This window comes from Theropithecus gelada, chromosome 7b (assembly GCF_003255815.1).
Source record: "Theropithecus gelada isolate Dixy chromosome 7b, Tgel_1.0, whole genome shotgun sequence".
Taxonomy (NCBI): domain Eukaryota; kingdom Metazoa; phylum Chordata; class Mammalia; order Primates; family Cercopithecidae; genus Theropithecus; species Theropithecus gelada.
In genome coordinates this window covers 46,722,093-46,731,952 of record NC_037675.1, presented here as the reverse complement: position 1 = coordinate 46,731,952, position 9,860 = coordinate 46,722,093, and the positions used below count along the sequence as shown (strand labels likewise).

The following is a 9,860-nucleotide window of genomic DNA, read 5'->3' as shown; positions in this document are numbered from 1 at the left end:
TATAAGGCTAACTATAGGAACCCCAAACTCCTAGAAGAGTTTTGGGCTTTTTATTGCTTATCAATAAACTCATTCCTGCAGTGGGAAAAAAATTCAAAATTGTTTCATCACAGGCAGAGAGTTTCTCTCTCATTGCCTCTCTCCTAAAAGAGAGGCAAAAATATGAGAAATTACTATTGGTTCAACTACCAGTTTAAAAAACTGACACATTCATCTCTAGATTATGTTGATAAGAATAAAATTAATCTGGCCGGGCGTGGTGGCTCAAGCCTGTAATCCCAGCACTTTGGAAGGCCGAGACGGGCGGATCACGAGGTCAGGAGATCGAGACCATCCTGGCTAACACGGTGAAACCCCATCTCTACTAAAAAATACAAAAAACTAGCCGGGCGAGGTGGCAGGCGCCTATAGTCCCAGCTACTCGGGAGGCTGAGGCAGGAGAATGGCGTGAACCCGGGAGGCGGAGCTTGCAGTGAGCTGAGATCCGGCCACTGCACTCCAGCCTGGGCGACAGAGCGAGACTCTGTCTCAAAAAAAAAAAAAAAAAGGAATAAAATTAATCTTTATATTTATGCTTTCAACCAAAACACAACCACTATGGAACCCTGGACATTAGTATGGCCTTGGCTTCCATTTTCCAAAGGAAGAAAAACATCTGCAGGAAAAAAAAAATTCCAAAGTACAGCTGGAATAAAGTTTACATTTTTCTAATTCTATTATCAACTCTCAGGTTTAGATGATCATAAACAAAACCCAAGAAAGTACTTCTACAAAAACTCCTCTTTAAGATGACTTAGGTAAAAAAAAATAATAAATGGGGGGAGGCAGAGGAATGTTTTAGTTTTTATTTAAAAAATAAAACACTATATTATGACAGAATATTTCGTATTATTTATTTTTTATTTTTATTTTTTTTGAGATGGAGTTTTAGCTCTTGTCACCCAGGCTGGAGTGTAATGGCACAATCTCGGCTCACCACAACCTCCGCCTCCCAGGATCAAGCAATTCTCCTGCCTCAGTCTCCTGAGTAGCTGGGATTACAGGCATCTGCCACCACTCCCAGCCAATTTTTTGTATTTTTAGTAGAGACAAGGTCTCTCCATGCTGGTCAGGCTGGTCCCAAACTCCCAACTTCAGGTAATCCACCTGCCCAGGCCTCCCAAAGTGCCGGGATTAGGAGCGTGAGCCACCGTGTCCGGCTCTATTTTTTTTTGTTTGTTTTTGTTTGTTTGTTTGTTTGATGCAGAGTCCCGCTCTGTCACCCAGGCTGGAGTGCAGTGGCGCGATCTTGGCTCACTGTAAGCTCCGCCTCACAGGTTCATGCCAGAGCAGAAACACGTTAAATTTCTAACAGAGTACTCTGATATCCTTATATTATCTTAGTCAATTTTCAGAATTGTCCTCCTACTCTGCTTCATTAAAGCAACAAGTCACAACTTTTCTCTGAATGTCTACATTACTTTGAAAATTAAGTTTTGTGGTTTTTTTGTTTGTTTTCTGTTTTTGTTTTTGTTTTGAGATGGAGTCTCGCTCTGTCGCCCAGGCTGGAGTACAGCGGTGCAATCTCGACTCACTGCAGCCTCTGCTGCTCAAGTTCCAGTGATTCTCCTGCCTCAGCCACCCAAGTAGATGGGATTACAGGCACGCACCACTATACCTGGCTAATTTTTGTATTTTTAGTAGAGATGGGGTTTCACCATGTTGGCCAGGCTGGTCTCGAACCCCTGACCTCAGGTGATCCGCCCACCTCAGCCTCCCAAAGTGCTGGGATTGCAGGCATAAGCCACCGTGCCCGGCTGCATATTAAGTTTTAACTAGATACTTTGTTGCAAGTCATAGTATTTTATGGCAAAGTAGTTATATCAGTTTTTGGAAAACCACTTAAATATCTTAGGATGGTAACTAAATCCAACTAACATATGTGACATCATATTAACCAGAGATAAATGTATATAGGTGCTACAAAAACTGTAGTATGAATTAAAAATATAAACAGTTTTGGCAGAGCACGGTGGCTCACACCTGTAATCCCAGCACTTTGGGAGGCCAAGGCAGGTATTTCACCTGAAGGCAGGAGTTCAAGACCAGCCTGGCCAACACAGTGAAACCCCATCTCTACTAAAAATACAAAAATTAGCCAGGCATGGTGGCACACACCTGAAATCCCAGCTACTCAGGACTTGAACCTAGGAGTCGCAGGTTGCAGTGAGCCAAGAGAGCACCCCTGCATTCCAGTCTGGGTGACAAAGCAAGAATCCATCTCAAAAAATAATAATAATAATAATAATTTTTTTTAAAAAGTTTCTAAAAATCACTGTGACCAAATATAAATATCTCATATCACTTAAAAGAGCAAACAAAGGAAAATGAAAAGAGCTATTTGATAGGAAAATAATCCAAATATACTTTAAGGTATGCACAGTATGCAAAAGTAAGTTTTTCTTTCTACATACTAAAAGATGGCCAAAAATTAAAGTCATTGCCATTTAAGCTAAATGACACATTTGGATTATTTTACTCTGCATATAACAATCACTGAAATTGTACATTCCATATCATACCTTTATTGACACATTAACAACTCAAGTTATCTTTAATCTTTCAAGTACAAAGTATCTCATGGACTTAGGGTCCTAGAGAAGGGACGTGATAGAATTATTTACTTTTGGAATGCTCCATATGAGAGCTCTATTGTAGAAAGTGTAGCATAATGATTAAGAGCATGAGCCCTACAGCTACATGCCCAGCTGTATCAGCTGTGTGATTTTTTTCAAGCATACTTAACTTCCCTATGACTCAGTTTCTTCATCTGTAAAATGGATGAATGGTTGTCTCATAAGAAGTCGTCTGGATTAAGTAAGTCAATTCAAATAAAATGCTTTCAGCAGTGTCTTGAATAAACACAGAACACATAGTAGCCATTGTTATAGTTAACCTATCCCTCATGCCTAAGATTACTCCCTGGAAGCAAATTAAGTGCTTTTGAGGAGACAGGATCTCCTGTGCCATACTTTCATTCTTTCACCCTACAAATTACCCTTACTCTCAATACAATCATTGATTTCAAAGGAGATCATAAATAACAGCACACAGAAAAACATTGTATCGGAACTGCATAAACAGACTTTAAAAAAAAAAAAAAAAAAAAAAAAAAAACTTTAAACTCACAAGGTTTTATTCTCTCCTGCAAGGATACAGAGACAGAATGGTGGCTCCACAAAACCATTAGTGACCCTAGCTCATTCTGTCTTCTCCATCATCCACAGTAAGTGGCTTTCATTCTCAAAGCCATCTCATGAACCAGGAAGACTGCTGAGCTCTAGCTATCATATTCCAGATGGCAGAAAAGGCAAATAAGTCCTCTCTCAATCAAACCTGCTCCCATTAAGAACCTTCCTAGAAGTCCCACACAATACTTTCATTGAACTTAGTTGGTCACATCTCCCTGCAAATAAAATTGAAAAATGTAATTTTTTTAGCTGGTTGTGTTGCTGCTCTGAAAACTACTGGAGTTCTATTTCCTTGCTGCAATAATTAAGAGTGTGAAATCTAGTCTCTATAATCATAAAGAAAAGTGGACAGCAAAAAATCACTCTCAATAATATATTAATGGGCCAGGCGTGGTGGCTCTTTGGAAAGGAGGCCAATGCAGGCAGATCACCTGAGGTCAGGATTTGACACCAACCCAGCCAACATAGTAAACCCCATCTCTACTAAAAATACAAAAATTAGCTGGGTGTGGTAGCACAAGCCCATAAGTCCGGCTACTCTGGAGGCTGAGGTAGAAGAATCGCTCGAACCCTAGAGGCAGAGGTTGCAGTAAGCTGAGATCACACCACTGCACTCCAGCCTGGGTGACAAAATGAGACTCTGTCTCAAAAAAAAAAAAAAATATATATATATATATATATATATGTATATATGGTAACTCTAGATAATTAAGAGTTGACTACAGTAATGCTACCTAGCATTCAATTTGCTTATTTGGTGTTTGGACATATAACAAAGGTGAAAATGTAGAGTAAAATACAGAGTTAAAAACAAGAACATTTTTATCTTAATCTCATGCATATTTTAGGCAAAGAAGATTCTCTGGCCTGAAAAAGTCAAAACTCTCTTTTTGACAGTCTGTGAACAAAATGAACCTAAAAAACACATTTACCCTTTAGAAAATCATAGAATTACAGTTGAAAAGGGACTCAAGGTTACTTGATTCACACAGCCTTTTTGGTATTTTATACCCATGATATTACTTTCTCTAAGTGATCACCTGGTCTGTATTTAAACCTATGTGAGAACATACTATTTCTTGTGGTAATGTACTCTAACCTTAGAAAGTTCTGACCTCCTGGTAACAGTGATTGGTCAAAAGTGTGGGCATATGATACAAGGCTAATCAAAATCCTGCCCTGAGATTTTTCACACTGAGAAAATCGCTATGGACAGTCATAGAGTGCCTGTGTAGAAGTGGCTAGCAGCCATGTTCCTCACAATATGGAGAAATCTTTTTTTTTTTTTTTTTTTTTTTGAGACGGAGTCTCGCTCTGTCGCCCAGGCTGGAGTGCAGTGGCGGGATCTCGGCTCACTGCAAGCTCCGCCTCCTGGGTTTACGCCATTCTCCTGCCTCAGCCTCCCGAGTAGCTGGGACTACAGGCGCCGGCCACCTCGCCCGGCTAGTTTTTTTTTGGTATTTTTTTAGTAGAGACGGGGTTTCACCGTGTTAGCCAGGATGGTCTCGATCTCCTGACCTCGTGATCCGCCCGTCTCGGCCTCCCAAAGTGCTGGGATTATAGACTTGAGCCACCGCGCCCGGCCTTTTATGGAGAAATCTTGTATGCGATAAGGGAGAATGAAGCTGAAACAAGATAGAGAGAAAGAGAGAAAGACATGGAAGACAGAGTAAAAGAAGAAGATGACAATGTTCAGGTCCGATACGATAGTCTCTGAATTTCGCTCTGTCGCCAAGGCTGGAGTGCAGTGGCGCGATCTCGGCTCACTACACTCACTCCAGGGGTCTTGTTCCAGGCTTATTTATCCATAGCCACCTGAAGCATATGAATAGAAATGTATCTCAGCATATTGTTTTTTGAATTCTGTGTATTTTCTTTGATGAATATAAAAACATTCTAAGCATGGATCCATTTTTTTTTTTTTTTTTGAGACGGAGTCTCGCTCTGTCGCCTAGGCTGGAGTGCAGTAGCGCGATCTCGGCTCACTGCAAGCTCCGTTTCCCGGGTTCACGCCATTCTCCTGCCTCAGCCTCTATAGTAGCTGGGACTACATGCGCCGGTGATCACGCCCGGCTAATTTTTTTGTATTTTTAGTAGAGACGGGGTTTCACCATGTTAGCCAGGATAGTCTTGATCTCCTGACCTCGTGATCCGCCCACCTTGGCCTCCCAAAGTGCTGGGATTAGAAGCCTGAGCCACTGAGCCTGGCACGTCTCTGGTTCTTTAAGCAATTTATTTTATAGTGTGACCTATCTCAGTCCTTTCAACAAATCTCCTTTTCTACATAAACTAATCTGAGTTAGATTCACCACCTAGGGCAGTTAGTTCTTGGCTGTAAACTTTCAGACTTTTAAAATGTATCAAAAATAAATTTGGGTAAGTGGAATTATAGTATAATTACTGTTCTTTAATGTATTTTGCTTCTTTAAAATAATCCTGGGCTTATTTCTGTGGCACTTTCTGTGGCAATGCTTCTGCATCTCTCTGATCAGCTTTAATGCCTACCAAAGCACTCATTTGAATAAGGTACCATTTTTTATTTAACCAATGACTTACTGATAAACATTTAATGTTTCATTTCATTAGTATAAATAATACTGCATTTATACTTGCACATATATTATTGTATATTTGTGCAATTATTTAGAATAAATCTCTAAAAGTATAATTGTTTAATCAAAAAAGATACACATTTAAATTTTGATCGTTATTATCACATTTCCCTCTAGAAAAGTTGCAAACATTTACATTCATAGAAACTGCATGGAAGAGGGTCTGCTACTTTATACCCTCACCAGTACCAGGCATTCTCACAGTTTAATCTTTGCCATTATGGTAGTCAAATATGCTGTCTCACTCGTGTTTTTATTTTCACTTCTTCAGTCATTAGAAAGACTGAACATTCTTTTACTTTGATTGATCATTTATATTTATTTCTTTTCTCCTCTTCTTCCTCCTACATTTCTTCCTCCTCCTTTTTAGAGAATGACATCCTACAACAAACATCATGCTTTAGGATTCATATATCAGACCCAGAACAGAGCAGAGATACAGAGCAGAGATATCAATCACCTCATTTATTCTGAATACTTTTGGTAATGCTGCAAAATATTATATGAGTTTTTTGAATGGCATAACACTTGAGGCTGGGTGCAGTGGCTCATGCCTGTAATCCCAGCACTTTGGGAGGCCAAGGTGGGCAGATCACTTGAGGTCAGTAGTTTTGAGACCAGCCTGGCCGACATGGTGAAACCCTATGTCTACCAAAAATACAAAAATTAGCCAGGCATGGTGGTGTGAGCCTGTATTTCCAGCTACTCCGGAGGCTGAGGCAGGAGAATCACTTGAACTGGGAGGCGAAGATTACAGTGAGCAGAGATCGCACCACCGCACTCTAGCCTGGGCAACACAGCAAGGCTTCGTCTCAAACAAACAAACAAACAAAAACATTTGAGACTTTTTTGATAACAAGTGACAAAACTCAACCCAAACTGGCTCAAGCATGAAGGGAACATTAGTTTACATAACTAAGAAGTCAAGGGCTATTACTAGGTTCAGTTGCATATTGACCCAGGACTTGGTTTTGCTCTCTTCATATCTTTGACTCTGCCTATTCTGTGTTGACTGTTTTCTCACTTTTCACATGTGGTGGAAAGATGACTATAGAAACTTCTCGTATTCTCTCTAGTTCAAGTCCATGAGAAAAAAGTAATCCTGCTTTTCTGGTAACAAATAAGATTCACTGTGAATGGAAAGGCCCAGATTATTTGCCCATCTTTAACAAAACACTGAGACCAGGCAGTATGAAACGCTGATTGATTAAAACCTGGGCACCTATTCCATCCTTAGGGCCAGAGGTGAAGCACCATCTAGAACATTCTAGGACTGAGGGTAGTAGAAGACTGCATTCCAGAAACACAAAATCGAATAGTGTAGCCAAAAAGAGGGTGAAAGAATGCTAGGGAGGGAATCATCAAATTACTATTATATACTCACATTTATTATTGGCCAAATGAACTACCAGTCAAAACCCTGATGTCTTTTTCACAAAGGAAATAAGGCCATGACCTCCAATTATCTTTATCAAAAGAAGACTAAATTGTCTACCTCATCTTCAGGTTACCATTAGTGGAGGTAAAGAACAGAGATACTTTGATCTAGAGCCCTAATTAAGAATTTAAGAGGCTAGGTGTGGTGGCTCACACCTGTAATCCCAACACTTTGGGATGCTGAGGCAGGCGGATTCTTGAGACCAGCCTGAGCAATATGGAGAAACCTTGTCTCCTCAAAAAATACAAAAATTAGCCAAGCATGGTGGCATGCACCTATAGTCCCAGCTACTTGGGAGGCTGAGATGGGAGGATCATTTGAGCCCAGAAGGTCAAGGCTGTGATGAGTCATGATAATGCCACTGCACTCCAGTCAGGGTGATAGAGTGGGAACCTGTCTCAAAAAGAAAAAAAAAAGTTAAGAATTGGGCCAGGCGTGGTGGCTCACACCTGTAACCCCAACACTTTGGGAGGCTAAGTCGGGAAGATCATTTGAGGTCAAGAATTTGAGACCAGCCTGACCAACATGGTGAAACCCCATCTCTACTAAAAATACAAAAAAGTTAGCCAGGCATGCTTATGCATGCCTGTAGTCCCAGCTATTTAAAAGGCTGAGGCAGGAGAATCGCTTGAACCCAGGGGGCAGAGGTTGCAGTGAGCCAAGATCATGCCACTGCACTCCAACCTGGGCAACAGAGCAAAACTCTATCTGCCCCCCCACCAAAAAAAATAGAATTAAAGAGACCTAAATAAATATGGGAATACATGATGTCTACTGATTACACACAATACTGTTAACATGTCAGTTCTCCCCACATTGATCTACAGATTGAATGGGATCAAGATAATAAATACATCCATCACTCCCAAAAGTTTTCTCATGCCCCTTTTTAATCTTTCTTTTTTTCTTCCACCTCTTCTCTTTTCTTCTCTCTCCTTCTGTATTAGTCTGCTTGGCTGCCATAACAAAACACCAGACACTGGGTGGCTTAAACAATAGAAATCTATTTTCTCACAGTTCTAGAAGTTAAATATCCCAGATAGAGGTGCCAGCCAATTCAGTTCCTGTTAAAGGCTCTCTGCCTGGCTTGCTGAGGTCCACATTCTTGCCACATCCCCTGATGGCCTTTCCTCTGTGGTACGCAGACAGAGAGAATAGTAAGTGATAGAGCCTAAGTGTGGCAAGTAGGACATCTGTGCAAGAAAAGGGGGTGGGGCGGCAATAGCAGGATGGTTAGGCAATAGCAGGGATGTGGATCATATAAACAAATATATTAAAGATGATGGAATCCATTTTTGTCACTGATGGGAAGGAGGGTTACAAATATGAAGAGGAAGAAAACTAGAATGAACCCTGTAGTACTGAATAAGAATGAAGGCTTTGAGGTAAACTGATGGATTTCAAAGAGATACAAAAATAAATATAGATATGAATGCATATATATTGTGTATAAGTGTGTATATGTGCACGAAAGAGCCTGGGGGCAGTGACCCCAGTTTGATGAACAATGGGATATTACATAGTTTCAAACTATCTCCCCACAAAATACTTATTTATTACAAAGAGGAAAAGAATAACATTACATTGTTGAATCCTAGTGGCTACCACCTTAATCAAGTGATCAAAGTAAGCATCAGTAAGGGAATATAGAAATATCATGTGACAACTGATAGGATACAATAAGAAAACACATAATTACTTCTGTGATATTTATGCCAAAGTTGCATAGCTTGAATCTAATCATGAGGAAACAAATCCAAACTGAGGGATATAGTACTTAATAACTGGCCTATAAATCTTCAAGAATGACAAGGGCACTCACCTTGGCAGCACATATACTAAAACTGGAACAATACAGAGAAGGTTAGCATGGCCCCTGAACACGGATGACACACAAATTTGTGAAGTGTTTCATACTTTTTTTTAAAAAAAGTGTCAAGACCATGAAAGTCAAGAAAAAACTAAAAAAGAGATATGACAGCTCCATACACCACAGGATTGTGAACCAGATTTTTTGTTATACATGGTATTATTGAGACAATTGGCAAAATTTGATTCGGATCTGGAGACTGGAGGCAGTATAATGCATCGATGTAAATTTCCTGATTTTCATGGTTATTTTGCAGTAATAGGAGAATGTCCTAATTTGTAGGAAATATACAGTACAGTATTTAAGGAATGACCCATTCAAATAGGCTTTTTTTGAGGGTCTTGTACTGTACTTACAACTTTTCTATAAGCTTGAAATTATTTTAAAATTTAAAAAGGGGTCTGGCACGGTGGCTCACACCTATAATCCCAGCACTCTGGGAGGCCAAGGCAGGTGGATCACCTGAGGTCAGGAGTTGGAGACCAGCCTGGCCAACATGGTGAAACCCTCTCTCTGGTGAAAATACAAAAATTAGCTGGGCATGGTGGCATGCACCTGTAATCCTAGCTACTTGGGAGGCTGAGGCAGGAGACTCGCTTAAACCCAGGAGGCAGAGGTTGCAGTGAGCTGAGATCCTACCACTGTACTCCAGCCTGGGCAACAGAGCAAGACTCCATCTCAAAATAAATAAATAAATAATAAAATAAAAA

General features: G+C 40.3%; 1 non-coding gene across 1 annotated transcript; it reads left to right on the top strand.

The window, feature by feature from the left end:
- The first annotated feature begins 9,094 nt into the window (after positions 1 to 9,094).
- Positions 9,095 to 9,201, top strand: LOC112629657. Its single transcript, XR_003120735.1, has one exon. It is a non-coding gene; the product is annotated as a U6 spliceosomal RNA (small nuclear RNA).
- Positions 9,202 to 9,860: the final 659 nt, after the last annotated feature.